General features: G+C 45.7%; 1 protein-coding gene across 1 annotated transcript in view; it reads right to left on the bottom strand.

The window, feature by feature from the left end:
• The window catches only part of LOC139268859 (BICD family-like cargo adapter 1), a 114,355-nt gene that overhangs the window by 54,410 nt on the left and 32,955 nt on the right, over nucleotides 1-26,990 (bottom strand). The gene's annotated exons all lie outside the window — the stretch shown is intronic.

The following is a 26,990-nucleotide window of genomic DNA, read 5'->3' on the forward strand; positions in this document are numbered from 1 at the left end:
TAAGCAGATCAGGCTGTATTAGGCTGCTGTTACTACTCCAGTATCTGTATAAATGTAACATGCAGCTGACCAACTAGAGTTATACTACCAGTTTAAACTCACCATGATTTGACTTGAGCCAAATGACAAGGATCACTGTTACTGGGACATATGTACCAAGCTTCACTTGCTGTATGGGTCATAACATCAGGGTTCAAATCAAATGAAAATTCACTACTTTGTGCAGTCCTGTAGTTGGATTGAATCCCAACATTAGGACACTCATTGTTATTCTTCATCCAACCTTTACTCCCAAGATCCTTCCCAACTTCTTATTCAGTCCCTCGGAGTTGTGGATGACTTGCTTCCACACTAACATGAGTTCTAAGGTGGCTGATGGTTTCAATGTGGGATCTACTGAAGGAACGGGTGGATGGGGTGCTTGGTTTGTCATACGCTCCTTCCGCTGTTTGAACTTGACTTCTGCGTGGTCCCGATGAAGAGACTCAAAGTGTTCGGTGCCTTCCTGAATGCTTCTTCTCCACTTTAGACGGTCATGGGCCAGGGATTCCCAAGAATCAGTGGGGATGTTACATTTTTTCAAGGAGGCTTTGAGGGTGTCCTTGAAGCGTGTTCTCTGCCCTCCTGGGGCTCGCCTGCCGTGACGTAGTTCGGAGTAGAGTGCTAGTTTCAGGAAACTTGTATCAGGCATGCGGACTACGTGGCCCGCCCAGAGCTGATCGAAGCATTGACCATGCTCAATGATGGGGATGTTGGCTTGAGAGAGAACACTGACACTGGTATGTCTATTCTGCCAATGGATTTGCAGAATTTTGTGGAGGCAGCATTGGTGGTACTTCTCCAGTGCCTTGAGGTGCCTACTGTACATTGTCCATGTCTCTGAAGCATAAAAGGAGTGGGGGGCAGGGAATCACTACTGCTCTGTAGACCATGAGCTTGGTGCTGGGTTTGAGATCCTGGTCTTCAAACACTCTTTTCCTCAGGCGACCAAATGCTGCACTGGCATACTGAAGGCAGTGACACTGCCTGGGTTCCCCTCATCAGAAATCTACAGGATCATGACCAGGGTAATTCTAAAGGTTCAAACTTCAATGCACTAGCCAAAAGGAAGTCCTAGGACAGAAAGATGCTCAATTTAAAAATGTGTTCAAGAGAAAGACAGAGAAAAAAAATCCGGTTCCATTCTGCAGGGTTCTCCCGGCTTCTGAGAATTTAGGTGTATCTATTCTAATCAGGCCAAGACAATGTTCCTTTCTAAAGATAACATTCAGGATTAATGGGAGCAGTGGTGAAGGGTATTACGAAAAGCACCTGTAATTAGGACACAGAGAAGCCCATCAGTGATCAGATACTGAAGGGAATTTCCAGGAAATTCTGTTGGAATAGATCAGCTCTCATTTCCATAGCTCTCTCAGGAGCTTCTACGATTTCGCCGCCCACATCCACAGAGCTGAGCGCCTCCATTCGGAAACAAGATTTTTTTCTCCACCAAAAATCCAGACTACAATCCCACCTGGTAAAGCAGGGAATTCCAAGAGGAGACTTCACTCAAGTGATTTTTCAACTGAGTAAACAATGAGGCAAATGACATAGAATATCATGCTAAAAACTGCAAACATGAATAATTGATTACACAACATGGGACACATTATTAAATAAAATGCAGCTGGAGAAAGTTGGGTGCACTCACTGAACAAATGTTAAACATATATATACGCTGTATGACAGCAATTCTCTGGATGAACAGAATGTTAATGTGTACAAATGTATCTATAGAGAGGAAGCCCAAGGCTGTTGGAGCTAACACTCTATAGTGAGAGCACACTGCTACTCTGGTTTTTCAAAAAGATAGAGGCACTGCAATGAGTGCTGCCACAGTAGTTCCTCAAAATAAATGAACAATGAGGGGAAACCAAGAGAGCTAAATTGGTCTTCTTGGAACTAAGAATAAGAAAGAAAACTTACGTTTGATGCCTTTACGTTCCAAAGATCTTCATAACCAATGGATTACTTTTGAAGTACAATCATAAGAACATAAGAAATAGGAGCAGGAGTAGGCCATTTGGCCCCTCGAGCCTGCTCTTCCATCCAATAAGATCATGGATAATCTGATCATGGACTCAGTTCCACTTCCCTGCCCACTCCCAATAACACTTATCGCTCAAAAATCTGTCTATCTCCGCTATTGTTATGCAGGCTAATACAGCAGCAGGGCAGGATGGGCTTTGGTTTAACATTGGATCCAAAGATGATGCCTCCAACAATGCAGTACTGCACTGGAGTATCAGCCCAGACACTGTGCTCAAGCCCTTGAGTGACAGTGCTACCAATTGAGCCAAGATTACATTTAAAGTTTACCTATTAGCATACCACAGACAAGACTACATGTTCATGAGCTAAAAATTTACAAAACAACAGAATGGAATTTCCCTGGACATGCTGGCAATCTAAAGGTTAAAATCTCTCTTGGGATTAAAGAGAAGTTTTTTGTACTACGGAACATGGGGTAAATTAAACATGAATATTACTTCACACTTATAGCCATAACCAAGAACATTGACAACCAAGAACTTCTAGAGAGGCAGATAGCTCATAGCCACCTCATTGTTAAGGTTAGTGAAGTACTAACAATGACAAGTATTATAATGTACCCCTTCCCAGCAGGATAGATTTGTTTGATAATGTTTCTTGTAATCTCATGATCTATTTCCCCCCTCTCCTGCCCCCACCGCCGCCTTTATATTTCTCCTCTGCTGGAGGCTCTTACTCTCACTGAGGTATGTTCATCCATGCCCTATGTACTCTCTGATACTTTGTCCAAATGGACATTCTTTATATTTGAATACAGAATATCTGCAGGCTGTTTGACCTAGCCCTCTCTAACCCAGAGGCACTACCTCCAGTTGTCGTATCCCTGTCGCTGTCCCTGCTGAGATCAGCCAATACAGTACACTAGAGATGAAACCTGTGACCTTCAAGGGCCATGTACCTTGTGATCTTTTAAACTACTGCAGGATGTTTAATTAAGCCCAGCTATTAGTTTGCATTATTTCAGGGTGAAATACATCATGCAGCACGATTAATGATATGTTTTGAAATAATCGTATCCGCTGATTTAATTAATCATATTTAAAAAAAGAATAACAGTATAGTACGACAAAATCGAAGAGTAAAGCAACATGACATTGCAAGTCACATTAAAACAGAGGGGAAATGGAGCCTAATGCCCAAACAATTTCCTCTGATGGGGAATATCAAGAATGAGGGAACATAATCTTAAAATAGAGCTGGGCCATTTAGGAGGAAAATTAGGAAGCACTTTTTCCACACAAGGGTAGTATAAATCTGGAATGCTCTGCCCAAAAAGCTGTCGATGCTGGGTCAATTGAAACTTCCAAGACTGAGATCGATAGATTTTTCTTAGGTAAGGGTATCAAGGGTTATGGTGCTAAGGCAAGTAAATGGAGTCAAGGTACAGATTAGCCACGTTCTAACTGAATGTCTGAGTAGGCTCGAGGGACTGAATACCCTACCCCTGTTCCCAATAATAATATTTATGAAAATCATAAGTGTCATGTATTCAACTATCATTGTAACCCATGTATATGCTGACCTAAGTTGTACACCTTGAGAACATTGACCACAAGGGGTGAACTCCTAACCTGGACTTTCAGGTATAAAAGGGGAAGCTCCACCCACCTTCATCACTTGAGGTCTTGGTAATAAAGGTAACTGGTCACGAGTGACCTTCTCTCAAGTATGGGCCTTGTGTGCATTTATACTGTATAGTAAGGACATATCATTGGCGACGAGAAACTGGGATTTAAACCACGCGAGCATGGCCACTAGCAGCACAGAAGAGAGGTACTGTGTTGGTGATGATTGGACGACTTTATTGAGAGACTACAGCAAAGTTTTGTCACTAAGGAATGGTTGGGACAGGATTCGGCCGACAAACGCAGGGCTCATCTCCTGACGGTTTGTGGATCCAGAACGTACTCCCTGATGAAGGACCTTCTAGCGCCAGAGAAGCCGGCGGACAAGACATTCGAAGAGCTCAGTAAGTTGATCGGGGAATACCTTAAACTGGCGAGCAGCATGCACATGGCGAGACACCGGTTTTACATGCACCGGCAGCGAGAAGGGCAAAGCATTCCAGACTTCGTGGCAGATCTCCGGCGACTGGCGAGCCTATGTAAGTTCCCAGATGCATGAAAACGGAGATACTGCGAGACTTTTTTTATTGAGGGCATCAGGCACACTGCGGTTTTCAGGAAACTGATTGAGACCAAAGACTTGACCTTGGAAGCGGCGGCTCTGATAGCCCAGACATTTATCTCAGGGGAGGAAGAGACCAGATTGATGTATGATAAAAATCTTGGCTCAAATGCGGCAAACGACCAGGGAGTCAACATTGTTAACGCGGCACACCGTTCTCTAGGCAGACAAGGGCAATCGGACATGCCCCAGCATGTAGTCGAACCCAAAGGGGGAATTCAACAGAGACAATGGCTAGCTGAACGGCGATTCATGCCATCGCAATGGACAATGCGGCCAGTAACGGGGCCATCAATACCTGTTAATGGTGCGCTTAAGGACAGTTACAGAGACAGTCAGAGACGATCGACTGGTAATGGACCTTTTGTTTCCAACAACAGGGCCTCCAGCTCATGCTGGAGGTATGGAGGCAAACACCCAGCCAGAGCTTGCAGGTATCAGCAATATACCTGCAGAAACTGCAATGTCAGCGGTCACTTGACGCATATGTGCAGGAAGCCTGCAGCCAGGTTGATGTACAAGGAGGACGTAAGCCCTACGAGGCCAAATGAATACTGGGGGAAATCGCTGGAAGCTGAAGTTCAGCGAGTTCATTTGGAGCACACATACAGTTCATATACCAGGACGCCAACGATAATGATGAAAGTGCTCCTCAATGGAATCCCAGTATTAATGGAGCTAGACACGGGGGCCAGCCAGTCCCTGATGAATATCAAACAGTTTGAAAAGTTGTGGGTGTCCAAGGCCAGGAGGCCAACATTATTGCCAATTGACGCACAGCTACGGACATATAGTAAGGAGATCATTCCAGTGCTAGGCAGCGCCACGGTAGTCGTGACCCACAAAGATTCGGAGAACAGGTTGCCACTCTGGATTGTCCCGGGGGACAGTCCCGCACTACTGGGGAGGAGTTGGCTTGCTGTCATGAACTGGAAATGGGGCGATGTCAATGCAATTACTTCTGTGGAGCGAGTATCGTGCTCACAGGTCCTGGACAAATTTGACTCATTATTTCAACCTGGCATCGGCACTTTCACGGGGGCCAAGGTAGTGATTCACATAAACCCGGACGCCAGGCCAGTACACCACAACGCCAGAGCGGTGCCGTACGTGATGCGGGAAAAAATAGAATGTGAATTGGACCGCCTGCTGAGGGAAGGCATCATCTCGCCAGTCGAATTCAGTGACTGGGCGAGCCCGATCATACCAGTGCTCAAGGCAGATGGGTCGGTCAGGATACGTGGCGATTACAAGGCCACCATAGAAACATAGAAAATACGTGCAGGAGTAGGCCATTCGGCCCTTCTAGCGTGCACCGCCATTCAATGAGTTCATGGCTGAACATGCAAATTCAGTACCCCATTCCTGCTTTCTCACCATACTCCTTGATCCCCCTAGTAGTAAGGACCTCATCGAACTCCTTTTTGAATATATTTAGTGAATTGGCCTCAACTACTTTCTGTGGTAGAGAATTCCACAGGTTCACCACTCTCTGGGTGAAGAAGTTTCTCCTCATCTCGGTCCTAAATGGCTTACCCCTTATCCTTGGACTGTTACTCCTGGTTCTGGACTTCCCCAACATTGGGAACATTCTTCCTGCATCTAACCTGTCTGAACCCATCAGAATTTTAAACGTTTCTATGAGGTCCCCTCTCATTCTTCTGAATTCCAGTGAATACAAGCCCAGTTGATCCAGTCTTTCTTGATAGGTCAGTCCCGCCATCCCGGGAATCAGTCTGGTGAACCTTCGCTGCACTCCCTCAATAGCAAGAATGTCCTTCCTCAAGTTAGGAGACCAAAACTGTACACAATACACCAGGTGTGGCCTCACCAAGGCCCTGTACAACTGTAGCAACACCTCCCCGCCCCTGTACTCAAATCCCCTCGCTATGAAGGCCAACATGCCATTTGCTTTCTTAACCGCCTGCTGTACCTGCATGCCAACCTTCAATAACTGATGTACCATGACACCCAGGTCTCGTTGCACCTCTCCTTTTCCTAATCTGCCACCATTCAGATAATAGTCTGTCTCTCTGTTTTTACCAGCAAAGTGGATAACCTCACATTTATCCACATTATACTTCATCTGCCATGCATTTGCCCACTCATCTAACCTATCCAAGTCACTCTGCAGCCTCATAGAATCCTCCTCGCAGCTCACACTGTCACCCAACTTAGTGTCATCCGCAAATTTGGAGATACTACATTTAATCCCCTCGTCTAAATCATTAATGTACAGTGTAAACAGCTGAGGCCCCAGCACAGAACCTTGCGGTACCCCACTAGTCACTGCCTGCCATTCTGAAACGTACCCATTTACTCCTACTCTTTGCTTCCTGTCTGACAACCAGTTCTCAATCCATGTCAGCACACTACCCCCAATCCCATGTGCTTTAACTTTGCACATTAATCTCTTGTGTGGGATCTTGTCGAAAGCCTTCTGAAAGTCCAAATATACCACATCAACTGGTTCTCCCTTGTCCACTCTACTGGAAACATCCTCAAAAAATTCCAGAAGATTTGTCAAGCATGATTTCCCTTTCACAAATCCATACTGACTTGGACCTATCATGTCACCTCTTTCCAAATGTTTTGTATGAGATCCTTAATAATTGATTCCATCATTTTACCCACTACTGAGGTCAGGCTGACCGGTCTATAATTCCGTGTTTTCTCTCTCCCTCCTTTTTTAAAAAGTGGGGTTACATTGGCTACCCTCCACTCGATAGGAACTGATCCAGAGTCAATGGAATGTTGGAAAATGACTGTCAATGCATCCGCTATTTCCAAGGCCACCTCCTTAAGTACTCTGGGATGCAGTCCATCAGGCCCTGGGGATTTATCGGCCTTCAATCCCATCAATTTCCCCAAAACAATTTCCCGACTAATAAGGATTTCCCTCAGTTCCTCCTCCTTACTAGACCCTCTGACCCCTTTTATATCCGGAAGGTTGTTTGTGTCTTCCTTAGTGAATACCGAACCAAAGTACTTGTTCAATTGGTCTGCCATTTCTTTGTTCCCCGTTATGACTTCCCGATTCTGACTGCAGGGGACCTACGTTTGTCTTTACTAACCTTTTTCTCTTTACATATCTATAGAAACTTTTGCAATCCGTCTTAATGTTCCCTCCAAGCTTCTTCTCGTACTCCATTTTTCCTGCCCTAATCAAACCCTTTGTCCTCCTCTGCTGAGTTCTAAATTTCTCCCAGTCCCTGGGTTCGCTGCTATTTCTGGCCAATTTGTATGCCACTTCCTTGGCTTTAATACTATCCCTGATTTCCCTTGATAGCCACGGTTGAGCCACCTTCCCTTTTTTATTTTTACACCATACAGGAATGTACAATTGTTGTAGTTCATCCATGCAGTCTCTAAATGTCTGCCATTGCCCATCCACAGTCAACCCCTTAAGTATCATTCGCCAATCTATCCTAGCCAATTCACGCCTCATACCTTCAAAGTTACCCTTCTTTAAGTTCTGGACCATGGTCTCTGAATTAACTGTTTCATTCTCCATCCTAATGCAGAATTCCACCATATTATGGTCACTCTTCCCCAAGGGGCCTCGCACAATGAGATTGCTAATTAATCCTCTCTCATTACACAACACCCAGTCTAAGATGGCCTCCCCCCTAGTTGGTTCCTCGACATATTGGTCTAGAAAACCATCCCTTATGCACTCCAGGAAATCCTCCTCCACCGTATTGCTTCCAATTTGGTTAGCCCAATCTATGTGCATATTAAAGTCACCCATTATAACTGCTGCACCTTTATTGCATGCACCCCTAATTTCCTGTTTGATGCCCTCCCCAACATCACTACTACTGTTTGGAGGTCCTGTACACAATTCCCACTAACGTTTTTTGCCATTTGGTGTTCTGCAGCTCTACCCATATAGATTCCACATCATCCAAGCTAATGTCCTTCCTAACTATTGCATTAATCTCCTCTTTAACCAGCAATGCTACCCCACCTCCTTTTCCTTTTGTTCTATCCTTCCTGAATGTTGAATAACCCTGGATGTTGAGTTCCCAGCCCTGATCATCCTGGAGCCACGTCTCTAATACCAATCACATCATATTTGTTAACATCTATTTGCACAGTTAATTCATCCACCTTATTACGGATACTCCTTGCATTAAGACACAAAGCCTTCAGGCTTGTTTTTTTTAAAACACCCTTTGTCCTTTCAGAATTTTGCTGTACAGTGGCCCTTTTTGTTCTTTGCCTTGGATTTCTCTGCCCTCCACTTTTCCTCATCTCCTTTCTGTCTTTTGCTTTCGTCTCCTTTTTGTTTCCCTCTGTCTCCCTGCATTGGTTCCCATCCCCCTGCCATATTAGTTTAACTCCTCCCCAACAGCACTAGCAAACACACCCCCCCCTAGGACATTGGTTCCGGTCCTGCCCAGGTGCAGACCGTCCAGTTTGTACTGGTCCCACATCCCCCAGAACCGGTTCCAATGCCCCAGCAATTTGAATCCCTCCCTGCTGCACCACTGCTCAAGCCACGTATTCATCTGCGCTATCCTGCGATTCCTACTCTGACTAGCATGTGGCACTCGTAGCAATCCCGAGATTACTACTTTTGAGGTCCTACTTTTTAATTTAGCTCCTAGCTCCTTAAATTCGTTTCGTAGAACCTCATCCCTTTTTTTACCTATGTCGTTGTGCACCACGACAACTGGCTGTTCTCCCTCCCTTTTTAGAATGTCCTGCACCCGCTCCGAGACATCCTTGACCCTTGCACCAGGGAGGCAACATACCATCCTGGAGTCTCGGTTGCGGCCGTAGAAACGCCTATCTATTCCCCTCACAATTGAATCCCCTATCACTATCGCTCTCCCACTCTTTTTCCTGCCCTCCTGTACAGCAGAGCCAGCCACGGTGCCATGAACTTGGCTGCTGCTGCCCTCCCCTGATGAGTCATCCCCCTCAACAGTACTCAAAGCATTGTATCTGTTTTGCAGGGGGATGACCACAGGGGACCCCTGCACTACCTTCCTTGCACTACTCTGCCTGCTGGTCTTCCATTCCCTAGCTGGCTGTGGACCCTTCTCCTGCGGTAAGACCAACTCGTTACACGTGCTACTCACGTCATTCTCAGCATCGTGGATGCTCCAGAGTGAATCCACCCTCAGCTCCAATTCCACAACGCGGTCCATCAGGAGCTGGAGGCGGATACACTTCCCGCAGATGTAGTCGTCAGGGACACCAGAAGTGACACTGAGAAGGGTAACTTTGAAGGTATGAGGCGTGAATTGGCTAGGATAGATTGGCGAATGATACTTAAGGGGTTGTCTGTGGATGGGCAATGGCAGACATTTAGAGACCGCATGGATGAACTACAACAATTGTACATTCCTGTATGGCGTAAAAATAAAAAAGGGAAGGTGGCTCAACCGTGGCTATCAAGGGAAATCAGGGATAGTATTAAAGCCAAGGAAGTGGCATACAAATTGGCCAGAAATAGCAGCGAACCCGGGGACTGGGAGAAATTTAGAACTCAGCAGAGGAGGACAAAGGGTTTGATTAGAGCAGGGAAAATGGGGTACGAGAAGAAGCTTGCAGGGAACATTAAAACAGATTGCAAAAGTTTCTATAGATATGTAAAGAGAAAAAGGTTAGTAAAGACAAACGTAGGTCCCCTGCAGTCAGAATCAGGGGAAGTCATAACGGGGAACAAAGAAATGGCAGACCAATTGAACAAGTACTTTGGTTCGGTATTCACTAAGGAGGACACAAACAACCTTCCGGATATAAAAGGGGTCGGAGGGTCTAGTAAGGAGGAGGAACTGAGGGAAATCCTTATTCGTCGGGAAATTGTGTTGGGGAAATTGATGGGATTGAAGGCTGATAAATCCCCAGGGTCTGATGGACTGCATCCCAGAGTACTTAAGGAGGTGACCTTGGAAATAGCGGATGCATTGACAGTCATTTTCCAACATTCCATTGACTCTGGATTAGTTCCTATCGAGTGGAGGGTAGCCAATGTAACCCCACTTTTTAAAAAAGGAGGGAGAGAGAAAACAGGGAATTATAGACCGATCAGCCTGACCTCAGTAGTGGGTAAAATGATGGAATCAATTATTAAGGATCTCATAGCAGCGCATTTGGAAAGAGGTGACATGATAGGTCCAAGTCAGCATGGATTTGTGAAAGGGAAATCATGCTTGACAAATCTTCTGGAATTTTTTGAGGATGTTTCCAGTAGAGTGGACAAGGGAGAACCAGTTGATGTGGTATATTTGGACTTTCAGAAGGCTTTCGACAAGGTCCCACACAAGAGATTAATGTGCAAAGTTAAAGCACATGGGATTGGGGGTAGTGTGCTGACATGGATTGAGAACTGGTTGTCAGACAGGAAGCAAAGAGTAGGAGTAAATGGGTACTTTTCAGAATGGCAGGCAGTGACAAGTGGGGTACCGCAAGGTTCTGTGCTTGGGCCTCAGCTGTTTACACTTTACATTAATGATTTAGACGAGGGGATTAAATGTAGTATCTCCAAATTTGCGGATGACACTAAGTTGGGTGGCAGTGTGAGCTGCGAGGAGGATGCTATGAGGCTGCAGAGTGACTTGGATAGGTTAGGTGAGTGGGCAAATGCATGGCAGATGAAGTATAATGTGGATAAATGTGAGGTTATCCACTTTGGTGGTAAAAACAGAGAGACAGACTATTATCTGAATGGTGACAGATTAGGAAAAGGAGAGATGCAACGAGACCTGGGTGTCATGGTACATCAGTCATTGAAGGTTGGCATGCAGGTACAGCAGGCGGTTAAGAAAGCAAATGGCATGTTGGCCTTCATAGCGAGGGGATTTGAGTACATAGAAACATAGAAACATAGAAAATAGGTGCAGGAGTAGGCCATTCGGCCCTTCTAGCCTGCACCGCCATTCAATGAGTTCATGGCTGAACATTCAACTTCAGTACCCCATTCCTGCTTTCTCGCCATACCCTTTGATCCCCCTAGTAGTAAGGACCTCATCTAACTCCTTTTTGAATATATTTAGTGAATTGGCCTCAACAACTTTCTGTGGTAGAGAATTCCACAGGTTCACCACTCTCTGGGTGAAGAAGTTCCTCCGCATCTCGGTCCTAAATGGCTTACCCCTTATCCTTAGACTGTGACCTCTGGTTCTGGACTTCCCCAACATTGGGAACATTCTTCCTGCATCTAACCTGTCTAACCCCGTCAGAATTTTAAATGTTTCTATGAGGTCCCCTCTCATTCTTCTGAACTCCAGTGAATACAAGCCCAGTTGATCCAGTCTTTCTTGATAGGTCAGTCCCGCCATCCCGGGAATCAGTCTGGTGAACCTTCGCTGCACTCCCTCAATAGCAAGAATGTCCTTCCTCAGGTTAGGAGACCAAAACTGTACACAATACTCCAGGTGTGGCCTCACCAATGCCCTGTACAACTGTAGCAACACCTCCCTGCCCCTGTACTCAAATCCCCTTGCTATGAAGGCCAACATGCCATTTGCTTTCTTAACCGCCTGCTGCACCTGCATGCCAACCTTCAATGACTGATGTACCATGACACCCAGGTCTCTTTGCACCTCCCCTTTTCCTAATCTGTCACCATTCAGATAATAGTCTGTCTCTCTGTTTTTACCACCAAAGTGGATAACCTCATATTTATCCACATTATACTTCATCTGCCATGCATTTGCCCACTCACCTAACCTATCCAAGTCGCTCTGCAGCCTCACAGCATCCTCCTCGCAGCTCACACTGCCACCCAACTTAGTGTCATCCGCAAATTTGGAGATACTACATTTAATCCCCTCATCTAAATCATTAATGTACAGTGTAAACAGCTGGGGCCCCAGCACAGAACCTTGCGGTACCCCACTAGTCACTGCCTGCCATTCTGAAAAGTACCCATTTACTCCTACTCTTTGCTTCCTGTCTGACAACCAGTTCTCAATCCATGTCAGTACACTACCCCCAATCCCATGTGCTCTAACTTTGCACATCAATCTCTTGTGTGGGACCTTGTCGAACGCCTTCTGAAAGTCCAAATATACCACATCAACTGGTTCTCCCTTGTCCACTCTACTGGAAACATCCTCAAAAAATTCCAGAAGATTTGTCAAGCATGATTTCCCTTTCACAAATCCATGCTGACTTGGACCCATCATGTCACCTCTTTCCAAATGCACTGCTATGACATCCTTAATAATTGATTCCATCATTTTACCCACTACCGATGTCAGGCTGACCGGTCTATAATTCCCTGTTTTCTCTCTCCCTCCTTTTTTTAAAAGTGGGGTTACATTGGCTACCCTCCACTCGATCCCATCAATTTCCCCAACACAAATTCCCGGCTAATAAGGATTTCCCTCAGTTCCTCCTCCTTACTAGACCCCCCGACCCCTTTTATAACCGGAAGGTTGTTCGTGTCCTCCTTCGTGAATACCGAACCAAAGTACTTGTTCAATTGGTCCGCCATTTCTTTGTTCCCCGTTGTGACTTCCCCTGATTCTGACTGCAGGGGACCTACGTTTGTCTTTACTAACCTTTTTCTCTTTACATATCTATAGAAACTTTTGCAATCCGTCTTAATGTTCCCTGCAAGCTTATTCTCATACTCCATTTTCCCTTCCCTAATCAAACCCTTTGTCCTCCTCTGCTGAGTTCTAAATTTCTCCCAGTCCCCAGGTTCGCTGCTATTTCTGGCCAATTTGTATGCCACTTCCTTGGCTTTAATACTATCCCTGATTTCCCTTGATAGCCACGGTTGAGCCACCTTCCCTTTTTTATTTCTATGCCAGACAGGAATGTACAATTGTTGTAGTTCATCCATGCGGTCTCTAAATGTCTGCCATTGCCCATCCACAGTCAACCCCTTAAGTATCATTCGCCAATCCATCTCAGCCAATTCACGCCTCATACCTTCAAAGTTAGCCTTCTTTAAGTTCTGGACGATGGTCTCTGAATTAACTGTTTCATTCTCCATCCCAATGCAGAATTCCACCATATTATGGTCACTCTTCCCCAAGGGGCCTCGCACAACGAGATTGCTAATTAATCCTCTCTCATTACATAACACCCAGTCTAAGATGGCCTCCCCCCTAGTTGCTTCCTCGACATATTGGTCTAAAAAACCATCCCTTATGCACTCCAGAAAATCCTCCTCCACCGTATTGCTTCCAGTTTGGTTAGCCCAATCTATGTGCATATTAAAGTCACCCATTATAACTGCTGCACCTTTATTGCACGCACCCCTAATTTCCTGTTTGATGCCCTCCCCAACATCACTACTACTGTTTGGAGGTCTGTACACAACTCCCACTAATGTTTTTTGCCCTTTGGTGTTCTGCAGCTCTACCCATATAGATTACACATCATCCAAGCTAATATCCTTCCTAACTATTGCCTTAATCTCCTCCTTAACCAGCAATGCTACCCCACCTCCTTTTCCTTTTATTCTATCCTTCCTGAATGTTGAATACCCCTGGATGTTGAGTTCCCAGCCCTGCTCATCCTGGAGCCACGAATCCGTAATCCCAATCACATCATATTTGTTAACATCTATTTGCACAGTTAATTCATCCACCTTATTGCGGATACTCCTTGCATTAAGACACAAAGCCTTCAGGCTTGTTTTTTTAACACCCTCTGTCCTTTTAGAAATTTGCTGTACAATGGCCCTTTTTGTTCTTTGCCTTGGGTTTCTCTGCCCTCCACTTTTCCTCATCTCCTTTCTGTCTTTTGTTTTTGCCTCCTTTTTGTTTCCCTCTATCTCCCTGCATTGGTTCCCATCCCCCTGCCATATTAGTTTAACTCCTCCCCAACAGCACTAGCAAACACTCCCCCGAGGACATTGGTTCCGATTGGTTCCAGGTGCAGACCGTCCGGATTGTACTGGTCCCACCTCCCCCAGAACCGGTTCCAATGCCCCAGGAATTTGAATCCCTCCCTGCTGCACCATTGCTCAAGCCACGTATTCATCTGAGCTATCCTGCGATTCCTACTCTGACTAGCACGTGGCACTGGTAGCAATCCCGAGATTACTACTTTTGAGGTCCTACTTTTTAATTTAGCTCCTAGCTCCTTAAATTCATTTCGTAGGAACTCATCCCTTTTTTTACCTATGTCATTGGTACCAACGTGCACCACGACAACTGGCTGTTCTCCCTCCCTTTTTAGAATGTCCTGCACCCGCTCCGAGACATCCTTGACCCTTGCACCAGGGAGGCAACATACCATCCTGGAGTCTCGGTTGCGGCCGCAGAAACGCCTATCTATTCCCCTTACAATTGAATCCCCTATCACTATCGCTCGCCCACTCTTTTTCCTGCCCTCCTGTGCAACAGAGCCAGCCACGGTGCCATGAACATGGCTGCTGCTGCCCGCTCCTGATGAGTCATCCCCCTCAACAGCACTCAAAGCAGTGTATCTGTTTTGCAGTGGGATGACCACAGGGGACCCCTGCACTACCTTCCTTGCACTACTCTTCCTGCTGGTCTTCCATTCCCTCGCTGGCTGTGGACTCTTCTCCTGCGGTAAGACCAACTCGCTACACGTGATACTCACGTCATTCTCAGCATCGTGGATGCTCCAGAGTGAATCCACCTTCAGCTCCAACTCCGCATCGCGGACCGTCAGTAGCCGGAGGTGGACACACTTCCCGCACATGTAGTCGTCAGGGACACTGGTGTTGTCCCCAAGTTCCCACATGGTACAGGAGGAGCATATCACGTGACCGAGCTGTCCTGCCATGACTTAACCCTTAGATACACTTAAATTGCCGACAACAATGTTAAAAGTTACTGACTAATAAAGAAAAAGAAAAACTACTCACCAATCAGCAGCCAATCACTTACCACGTTGGCTGTGACGTCACCTTTTGATTTCTTTCTACTTCTTTTTTGACTTCTCTCAGCTGGAGCTGCACCGGTACGTCTCTCTCAGCTCCCGCCTCTCTCGACGCTCCCCGGACTGCTGAGCCTTTTATAGGCCGCTGCCTCTCTCGACTCCCGCCTCTCTCGACGCTCCCCGGACTGCTGAGCCTTTTATAGGCCGCTGCCTCTCTCGACTCCCGCCTCTCTCGACGCTCCCCGGACTGCTGAGCCTTTTATAGGCCGCTGCCTCCCTCGACTCCCGCCTCTCTCGACGCTCCCCGGACTGCTGAGCCTTTTATAGGCCGCTGCCTCCCTCGACTCCCGCCTCTCTCGACGCTCCCCGGACTGCTGAGCCTTTTATAGGCCGCTGCCTCTCTCGACTCCCGCCTCTCTCGACGCTCCCCGGACTGCTGAGCCTTTTATAGGCCGCTGCCTCTCTCGACTCCCACCTCTCTCGACGCTCCCCGGACTGCTGAGCCTTTTATAGGCCGCTGCCTCTCTCGACTCCCGCCTCTCTCAGGGGCAGGGAGGTGTTGCTACAGTTGTACAGGGCCTTGGTGAGGCCACATCTGGAGTATTGTGTACAGTTTTGGTCTCCTAACTTGAGGAAGGACATTCTTGCTATTGAGGGAATGCAGCGAAGGTTCACCAGACTGATTCCCGGGATGATGGGACTGACCTATCAAGAAAGACTGGATCAACTCTGCTTGTATTCACTGGAGTTCAGAAGAATGAGAGGGGACCTCATAGAAACGTTTAAAATTCTGACAGGTTTAGACAGGTTGGATGCAGAAAGAATGTTCTCAATGTTGGTGAAGTCCAGAACCAGGGGTCACAGTCTAAGGATAAGGGGTAAGCCATTTAGGACCGAGATGAGGAGAAACTTCTTCACCCAGAGAGTGGTGAACCTGTGGAATTCTCTACCACAGAAAGTAGTTGAGGCCAATTCACTAAATATATTCAAAAGGGAGTTAGATGAAGTCCTTACTACTCGGGGGATCAAGGGGTATGGCGAGAAAGCAGGAATGGGGTACTGAATTTGCATGTTCAGCCATGAACTCATTGAATGGCGGTGCAGGCTATAAGGGCCGAATGGCCTACTCCTGCACCTATTTTCTATGTTTCCCACATGGTACAGGAGGACCGAGCTCTCCTGCCATGACTTAACCCTTAGATACACTTAAATTGGCAACAACAATGTTAAAAGTTACTCACTGTTATAGAAGAAAAAAAAGAAAAGAAAAACTACTCACCAATCACCAGCCAATCACTTACCCCCTTGGCTGTGACGTCACCTTTCTATTTCTTTCTATTTCTTTTTTTGCCTTCTCCCTGTAGCTGTACAAGCTGGGCCTTTTATAGGCCTCTCGCCGAAGTCCCGACTGCCTCTCCACGCATCTCTCACCGACTCTGGGCCCCGGACTCCTTGCTGTGCCTTTTATAGGCCTCTCTCCGAAGTCCTGACTGCCTCTCCACGCACCTCTCGCCGACCATCAATCGGGTGTCACTCCAAGACTAGTACCCGTTACTGAGAGCGGAGGACCTCTTTGCGAAGCTATCCGGTGGCAAACTTTTTTCAAAATTGGACCTGACCTCAGCTTACATGACCCAGGAACTGGCGAGTGAGTCGAAGAAGCTGACCACCATCACGACACACAAGAGGTTGTTTGAGTATAACAGGTGTCATTTCGGGATTCATTCGGCCGCCGCGATCTTTCAGCGAAATATGGAAAGCCTCCTCAAGTTGATTCCAAGGACGGTGGTTTTTCAAGACGACATCCTCATCACGGGTCACGATACTGAAGAACACCTCCACAACCTGGAGGAGGTGCTACGCAGACTGGACCGGGTAGGGCTGTGACTGAAAAAGGCGAAGTGTGTCTTCTTAGCTTCAGAGGTAGAATTCCTGGGGAGGAGGGTAGCAGCAGACGGGATCAGACCTACTGCGTCCAAAACGGAAGCGATCCAGAGAGCACCCAGACCCCGTAACACGACGGAGCTGCGTTCGTTCCTGGGGCTCCTGAACTATTTTGGTAACTTTCTTCCCAAATTGAGCACGCTGTTAAGAGCCGCTACACATGCACCTACGCAAAGGTCGCGATTGGGTCTGGGGGGACAGCCAGGAAAGGGCTTTTGATAGAGCACGCAATTTGTTATGCTCTAACAAACTGTTAACGTTATATGACCCGTGTAAGGAACTTATTTTAACGTGCGATGCATCGTCCTATGGGGTCGGGTGTGTGTTGCAGCATGTGAATGCCAATGGTCCGTTACAGCCGGTAGCTTATGCCTCCAGAAGTCTGTCCCAGGCAGAAAGGGGCTACGGGATGGTAGAAAAGGAAGCACTAGCATGTGTATATGCAGTAAAAAAAAAATGCACCAGTACCTGTTTGGCAGAAAATTTGAGCTGGAGACAGATCACAAACCCCTAACGTCCCTTTTGGCCGACAACAAGGTCATAAATGCGAATGCATCGGCCCGCATACAGAGGTGGGCACTCACATTAGCCGCCCATGACTACACAATTCGGCACAGACCAGGCACTGAAAACTGCGTCGATGCACTCAACAGGCTCCCACTAGTCACCACTGAGAGGGCAACTGAGCATAATGCTGAGATGGTCATGGCTGTTGAAGCTTTCAAAAGCGAAGGCTCACCTGTGACAGCCCGTCAGATTAGAGTCTGGACAAATAAGGACCCGCTACTGTCTTTAATTAAGAAATGTGTCCTGAATGGGACTGGGCAGCCACGTACGGGGCATGCCCTGAGGAATTTAAACCGTTTCATAGGCGCAAGGATGAACTCTCGATTCAGGCCGATTGCCTACTGTGGGGAAACCAAGCAATCATGCCCCAGAGGGGCAGAGAGGTGTTTGAGAGAACTTCACAATGAGCACCCGGGCATTGTCATGATGAAGGCAATTGCCAGGTCACACGTTTGGTGGCCAGGGATAAATGCAGACCTGGAATTTTGTTCGCAGGTGCAACACGTGTGCTCAGCTGGACAATGCACCCAGGGAAGCCCCCTTTAGCCCCTGGCCCGCCAAGCCATGGTCACGCATCCATGTGGATACGCTGGTCCTTTCATGGGAAAAATGTTTTTGGTTGTAGTTGACGCCTACTCCAAATGGATTGTGTGTGACATTTTAAATTCAAGCACATCCTCTGCCATGGTAGAAAGTCTACAGGCAATGTTCGCAGCCCATGGTCTACTGGATGTCTTGGTCAGCAACAATGGCCCGTGCTTCACAAGCACTGAATTCCAGGTCTTCATGGCAGGCAATTCAACCATGTCAGAATGGCACCGTTCAAGCTGGCCTGTAACGGCCTGGCGGAACGAGCAGTGCAGATAATCAAACACGGGATGCTCAGAATTCAAGGGGGTTCCCTACAAAGCCGCTTATCACGCCTCCTGTTGGCCAATAGATCCCGACCACACTCGCTCACAGGGGTTCCACCCGCAGAGCTGCTAATGAAAAGGACACTCAAAACCAGGTTATCCCTTATACACCCTGCTATGAAAGAAATTGTTGAGAGCAGGCTTCAGTCACAATGTGACTACCATGACAGAAATGCGAGGACGCGATGTATTGATGTCAATGACCCCGTTATTGTCCTTAATTACGCTGCAGGGCCCAAATGGCTTGCAGGCACTGTGATTGCCAAAGAGGGGAATAGGGTTTTGGTAGTTAAACTTACCAATGGACAAATCTGCCGCAAACACGTGGATCAAACTAAAAGGAGGTTCAGCAACCCCATAGAAGAAACAGAGGAAGAACACGACGTAGAGTTTACTCCACCACAGATGACCGAACACCGGAACCAAGTGGAGGAGAGTCCAGTCCCTGTGGGCAGTCCGGACAGGCCTGAGGCACCGCAAACAGCAGACACTCAGCCCAGCACCCAACGACCGGAGCCCCAACTCAGGCGCTCTACAAGGGAGCGTAAATCACCCGAGAGACTTAACCTGTGATCCCAATAAGACTTTGGGGGGGGGAGGTGATGTCATGTATTCAACTATCATTGTAACCCATGTATAAGCTGACCCAAGTTGTACACCTTGAGAACATTGACCACAAGGTGTGAACTTGTGGGAGACACTCCTAACCTGGACTTTCAGGTATAAAAGGGTAAGCTCCACCCACCTTCATCACTTGAGGTCTTGGTAATAAAGGTAACTGGTCACAGAGTGACCTTCTCTCAGGTATAGGCCTCGTGTGCATTTATACTTTATAGTAAGGACATATCAATAAGGATGAGTAAAATCTACACATGCATCATCTTCACTTGGCTTTAATGAGTGAATGATGATCAACGCCAATGATTCTAGTTGTGGGGGAGGGAGTGCTGGTCTCCACAAGCTGTCTTGACATGTGTGGGGCACACTCACCTCTTCCAAATATCTAGTTGGTGGAAATACCAGTCCTCATCGATTCTTCCCGATGAGGTCATACAATCATCCACTGATTGTATGTAAATATGCCTTTTTATTCACTTGAAAGCACCGAAGGACCTGTAGCTGACCAGCCAAATCAGCATTACACCATAACCTTTATATGAATGCTCAGCCACAACAGTGGGGTGTATTAATTATAGCTTTAATAGACATTAAAATTAGCAGCCAATACAACAAAGAAATTAGCCTTCTCACTGCAGCTTTCTGATCTGCCTTGCACAGTCCTCCATATTCCCAAAATGCTTGAAAGCTGCGCTCAGTGATAGAACTTAATCTCAGCCTTGTTTGTAGCATTACTAGGCACTGTGTCATTTCAGGAACATCACACCAAGTGAGCCCACTGTAGGATGTACTAAAATGCCGTGCTACATTAATTCCAGCAGAGCCTCTGTCTCGGCCTCCAGTAGTTAGACTGAACTCGTAGATGGGTTCCCCCAAGCAATTCATCCTTCCCCTTGTCATTTCATAGATCAAAGATATGGAAGGTATTTGTTAATTTGACAATCTCAGCAAGTGTTTGTGAGGAATGAAACAAAACTGTGCGACCTGTTGTCAAATATAAGGGAGATAAAAATGAAAAGAACTTGCATTTCTATTCAAGGAAATCTTAACCAATTAAGCAGGTGAGTTGCAGGACGACAATGCGGTTTTAAATGTAGGTATATGTACTATTTTGCACAGATTTACAGGCAGTTGGGTGACCACTGAGAAGACACCAGTCATATTGTTCTATTAAGGACTCCTACTCCAATTATACATTTTTTTTTTTAAAATGCACACATTTTAGGGCGGTTCTGTCCATCCATTGATGAATTGATTTTGGATTAACCAAAAATTATATCAATAATTACTCAGTTAGGTATAACAGAACAATAAATAACATATAATGCCAATGCAGAGAAGTGTTGGGACAAAAAACAGTTAATGGATGTCTATGATAAAGGGATGTACATGTGCAAAGGTGAAAAAAGGAAATAGGTGTGGCTGTGATTATTGATCACTGGAAGTTTGCAGACAATGTGTAATTATCAACAAAGCTAATCAAATACTCAGGCAAATGGGGCTGGTTGACGATAAGTTCTAAACTTTTACATATCAGTTGTGAGACCACATGCAGAATATTGTATGCTATTTTGGGCAGCCTATCTTTAAAAATGACAATTGTGACCAGAAAGTTCAGAGAGGAGTGAAAAGGACTTGGGGCATGAGGTGACATCAGCCCGTTCTTTTTTTGGCAAATTTTTATGTTAAAAATGAAGGGCGTTGGTGACAGGAAATTTAACAGATTCTATTTTAAGCACCCAGGTGCATTAGTGGTCACCTGCAGAATAAAGTTACCATTATTCTGCTCGAACAATGTGCTTTAATCCCAGCCTTGATTAACCAGTACATGCTGCAGCAGTGTGACGCTTTCAACCTCCTCAGCCTTCATGACCCCTGAATGAGATTGCTAATTTAGTGGCAGCTCTAGGTTGTGGGGAAATGCCCTCCAGAACTGGGTGGAGACTTCAAACTCATTTTGCATTCAGGCTCTTTCTTTTACCCGGTCAGTGTAGGCCCCAGTCATGAAAGGACAGTGGCTGACCCATTGCAGTTTTCCATGAGCTACTCTTTAAGATGCTGAGAGGTAGCAGGGCAGGGTTGAACAGAGGAGCGACGGGGAAGGAATTTGAAGTTTTTACCCTGTTTATACAGAAATTCCTCTCGGGTGATTAAAAAGGTGAAGTAGAGTCCGTGACATACACTTGTACAATGTTTCTAGAAGAAATAGGCCTGTTTATCCAAATTCTTCTTTGTTCCGTAACTTGTAGTCATAATCTTTATGGAAGAGAATATCCAAACAAATAAAGCCTGTGCATTTCCTGGAAGGCCACAGTACAGATCATTCTGAAATCTCTGGAGGAGAGCTGCTCTTTAACCCCTATTTGTTTTGTAATTTCTCCTTTTTTGAACAGTGACTGAGCAATTAGTCCCTGGTTGCTTAAAAACGTACTTGCACTTATAAAGCCCACCTGATTGGTCCAACACTACACTGTAGCCACATTTACACAGTAGTCTTGGCTGGTCTGACCCTATAGTGTACCATCATAAAGACAGTGTTGGATCAATGACACCATGGGGTTGATATTAACCCCCATGACAGGTGGGAGGGGGTTGGGAGCGGGTTTAAAATGTTTTCCCCTGATATTAGTAACAAATGTTAATAAATATAATGAGCCTTTTAGACTGTACCAAATTTATATTTGCTCTCATGATGCAGAACATTTAATTACAATATTTAAATAAGGCTCCCACATTGCAGTTGGGAGCCCGATTTAAATTTAATGTTGGCCGGCCGGCCAGCTTTCCCAGGGCTCGGGAAACTAGGCAGCTAAATGGAGACGGGAGCAGATAGATCAAGCAGGTAAGTGCTTTTGTTAGCACTGGTTGTGGAGCACGAATGCTCCCCCAGCCCATCGAGCAAACTTACCCCTCAATCTTTCCTTCCCTCCTTGCTGCCCCGCACCAAGTCCCCCTCCAAATTGTTCCGACCTTTTCCAATTGCCGGGGACCATCCCAAATGGTCCACGGCTGCAGCTTTCTACTGCTGCCTTTTCCACGTGGCAGCCGACCAGCCTGTCAATCTGCCAGTTGGGAAACAGAATAAAAAGTTATAATATGGCTAAATTTGGCAGGACCTCCACGTTCCCGGGATTCCCCCCCCACAAATATCAGGACCCATCGATCAACTACCCAGATTTATCAATAAATCCAGATGAGCCCCATTGTTCTGAACTGGCATTAGCCACTTCAGACAGGAGAAAAAATGGTCATAGGCTGCTGCTCCACTTCGCTAATCGAAAATGCATTAATAGAATGGATTTGATTTTCAGAACATTGAAACTTCACAAGGGGAGGATCCGTAGTTATAATTGATTTTCTGTGAGGCTGTATGCATGTGTCTTATGTACTTGCTTGTATTTGGCGGCAAAGAAGAGCCTGAGAATGGCTTGATGAGTCTATTACATGGGCCTGAAATGTTAGTGTAACAATGTGATCTCGCTGAATTATGTTCTTTTTAAATTTTATTTTAGAAAGTCATCCAATAGATACAAAATTGCAAGAGCACCATAAAACACAAGGCAGCTATCCATGGAGTGGTGGTTAGTCATAAATCTTAGACTGGAGTGATAATGCTTTATGGCAGGTTTGAACCATCTGCACAGGCAACTAAGCGTTGGCAACAAATAGAATAGTGCAACAGCTCATTCGAAACTTTTGCAAATCATAGTTTGCACAGACAAGCATCTCCTGCAGAGTGACCCACAGCCGATGGGAGAGCCACAGACCCCAAAAGAGACCTACCACCTGCACCACTAGTTTCCAAACAGGGGCCCAGCGCCTGTGCCGAGAGCATAGACTGATGGCACCTGTAATTAGCCAGATTGGAGTGAATCGAATTGGCTGAATACTGGCTTCTGTGCTGGTGGGGACCTCAGGAGGAGGCAGGGATGGATCATTCACTCGGCACTTCTGGCTGAAGATGATTGCAAACGCTTCAGACTTGACTTTTGCACTTGCCTGTTGGGCTCCACCATCATTGAGGATGGGGATATTCATGGAGCCTCCTCCTTCAGTTAATTGTTTAATTGTCCACCACCATTCATGACTGGATGTGGCAGGACTACAGAGCTTTGATTTGATCCGTTGGTTGTGGAATTGCTTAGCTTTGTCTATAACATGCTGTTTCCGCTGTTTAGCATGCATGTAGTCCTGTGTTGCAGCTTCCCCAGGTTGGCATCTCATTTTTAGGTACGCCTGGTGCTGCTTCTGGCATGCTCATCTGCACTCTTCATTGTACCAGGGTTGGTCCCCTCGCTTGACAGTAATGGTAGAGTGAGGCATATGCCAGGCCATGAGGTTACAGATTGTGGTGGGGAGCCCCAGGTGCAGAGCGGAAAGCCCTTGTCTCTGAGCAGCCACCCTCGAGTTTGACGTGGTGGCTGGAAGATTGCTGGCACACCGGACTGGTGCAGGATGAAAGCATCACGAAGCCATCAATGCATTGCTCCTTGCTTTAATGGATACAAGAGAAGTGCTCTTGTAAGACCCTAGATGGGCAAGGCCTCCTGTTGACAGTCCTTCCGGCCCATCTCCTTCTCCACGCATCTTCTCCTATTCTTCGGGAAGGCCTCCACTTCCTCTCCCGAAGATACTAGAGTGCAAGGGGCACTGCAACTAGAGCCACCATGACTGTGAGCATGTGTTGTGAGCAGAAGCCTTTAAATAAGAATGAAGGTGCTCTCCAGTTGCAACAACACTCCGTCACCTTAGGAACTTGAAAGAAGTTTGGAAAGCTACAAGAGTTGCAGAAAGTTACACACAGCCAGTCAAACTGAGCATGGCATCTGCAAGTTTTTGCTGATGATCCCTTTAAATAATGCTGCTGGAGGCTCCTTCCTGCTTGTGAACACTTGGTCAGCTAGTCATAATTAACACAGGCTGGTAAGTGGAGCGGCAAACTAGAAAATGGCAGCTCCGGTGTCAGGTGTGCATTACACACTCACTGATCTGCATAATCTACATATCCCTAGTGAGCGCAGACATCGGCAATGCTGCCATCCAGCCGAAAATGGCAGCCGCCGTGAGACCTGCCGGCAGCAAGCAGAAATGAGGCAGCCGCCATTATTTTTCCAAAATGGGCTTGAACAGCCAGCGCAACACCTCCAATTTCTAGGCCCATGAGCTTCATTTGGAGCCTTCGAAGACAGTTTATGTTGGCATTCTGAAGAATATTAGTTGAGGTAGATAAGTCAAATAGTAAATAGAAAAGAAGAAAAGAATCACTAGACCAGAAGAATATTACTATGGCCCTGATTTTGCACTCAAAATAATGGTGAGGCCAACAGCACTTACTGTTATCGGACAGCAACTTCCAGCACATGCATAGTTAAACCATGGAAATCAGGAAGTTTCTGTCTGAGTTGCCCTGGTCCTCCAGAAGCTTCGCTACACCAGTATCTCGCCCAACAATTCGTCGTTGCAACACATGGAGTTGCTGTACTTACCCATTAAACTCGCCAGAAAAAGTTAAAGCCTGTCCATTCCAGTGTATGTGGATTTTTAATTGTGTGATAAAGCTTAATTAATGCCAAACAACCTCACTGGCACTGAAAATTAATCTTTACAAGTGTGGAAACTCATTCATTCTTTCAGATTTTAGTTATTGTTGGAGATGGTTTTTTTTTTTAAAACTTGTTTTCATTTTTCTCTCTTACCTCTCAATCCCATCCTATTTTTCCTCTCTATTTTGCTTTATGTACACGATTTGGCATTGAATTAAATATTCTAACTTACACTTCCTGGTTTAGACTCTGCGCTGCTAATTAAGAATTCTTCAATCTGGTTGGTTAAGGAGTAACACAGTTGCTTGTCTTTTTCACAAGGTCTCAGACACCCTGTAGAGCACACCACACTGAAATGGATTTCTAATTACCGCAAGTGCAGTGCAAAAGCCCATAGAAAGACCGTGGGCTAGTGCTGTTCTTTTCTTCAAAATGCCATGGAATCTTTTACATGCACCCAAGAGGGCAAATGGGGCCTCGGTTTAAATCTCATCTGAAGAAAGACGACACCTCGGTACTGCACTGAAGTGTGAACCTAGATTTTATAAAATAACTATCCATTATTTCATACCATACAAGTTGTTAGCAAAGTCTAACAATTACATTATTTATTCACTTGTTCATTTACGGTTCAATGGATTTGTTTGGCAGGTAAAGCCTAAAACAAAGTCTACTGGAATGCCATTCTGCTGCTTCTTGAAGGCAGGAAAGACCCTGCTGAGGTACAGGATAAAGGCAGTAGCTAAAGAAATCTATAGAAGGGTTTTCTGTTTGCTATCCTGGGTACATTATCAATCTTGCCTAGCTATCAGTGAAGTGTAGGATACCAAGTGAGAGCTTGTCTGAGGAGAATAGTTAGACACAAAAATAAAAATTGAGCAGGGTAAAAAGACCCAAAAGTGCAACACAATTAACCAGGAGTATTTCATTACATCCAAACCTTGTGATGGAATAGGATAAAAACAAATTACACAACATCAATATATTAACACAAAATAATATTGCATATTCTGCTAATAAATAGGACTGAATATGTGTTTATGGTATTGGACACTGACATCATTCAGAAACTCGGCCAGAACAAGCGATGAACAATTGGAAATGCAGCACAAGAAATGGATCTGAGCTGGCATTTAGAACCAATCTTCATCAACATTTAGGGCAGGGGTGGCATTAAATGGAAGTACAAAATGCACACCCAGAATGTGCAAGGGTCAAGTGGAAGCAAAATAAAGAAGTAAAAAAATGAAAGCAAACAACAAGGCAACAGTGAGCATTAAGGGTTTGTAGATCCTGAGTGGGTGCTCAACACAATGTGATCAACACAATGTGATCCAGGTCTAGTCTACTTGGAGCAAATTGAAGCTATTTATTCAACTTTAACAAGTGCAGTGACCTGAATTTGTGATGAAGCAAATTTCTCATTCTACACCAGGACAATTCTAGCACACAACTATTGGACTGATATTTATGATCCTCAACCACCCTCTCTTTCATATGTGCAGACAGCTCTTTATGATCCTTGGTTTGACTGAGTCCTACAATGACATAGGCAACATTCAGTATTAAATGCATCTGTTTCACACTCATAGACTGAATGCTGATCAGGATTGCACCTGCATTACAGCAACAGCTTTGTTTCATTGGAACAGGACATGTGGTGCTGGGCGATTAGGACAGTGATAAATCACAGCAATGGTGAGGTGATTCACCCGAAAAAAAACACTTTGATTTAGAGCAAAGGTACCTCAGATCTTTCAGAAAACTATCACAGAAGTAGGGCATGGTTCAGTTGTTCTGGATTCTTCCAGGAGTTTCTCAGAATTTCAAACGTGAGGAGTTTTAAAGAGTGCTTTGCATTAATTAATTGCGAACATAATGAATCTAGAGCCAGCTAGGTATACAAAGCGAACATTTGTATTTCCAGTGCGCTGTGCCATATAATGGCGGGATGCAGGCTTGCAGTCTATAATCCTCTACACTGAAGTTACTAATCACAGTTGTACTGCTGCAGGGAGTTACTGGAGTGAGGACACAGGCACACAGCAAGGACCACAGGTAAGAGGAGAGGGGCCAGAACTAATAGTAAGGCTACAAGAGTTGGACTGTATTGAGCAGTGAATTAAAACACCAGAAATACATGCCAATAGTGATTAGTTACAGGGATTTCACTAATCAAGGGTCCTACCAAAACATTAGCTTGTCTTTCAGTTGCTGACTAACTCGCTCTATATTTCCAACATTTACTGTTTATATTTCAGATTTCCAGCAATCACAGATTTTGTTTTATATCTATTCTTGA

Source organism: Pristiophorus japonicus, chromosome 8, assembly GCF_044704955.1.
Source record: "Pristiophorus japonicus isolate sPriJap1 chromosome 8, sPriJap1.hap1, whole genome shotgun sequence".
NCBI lineage: Eukaryota > Metazoa > Chordata > Chondrichthyes > Pristiophoridae > Pristiophorus > Pristiophorus japonicus.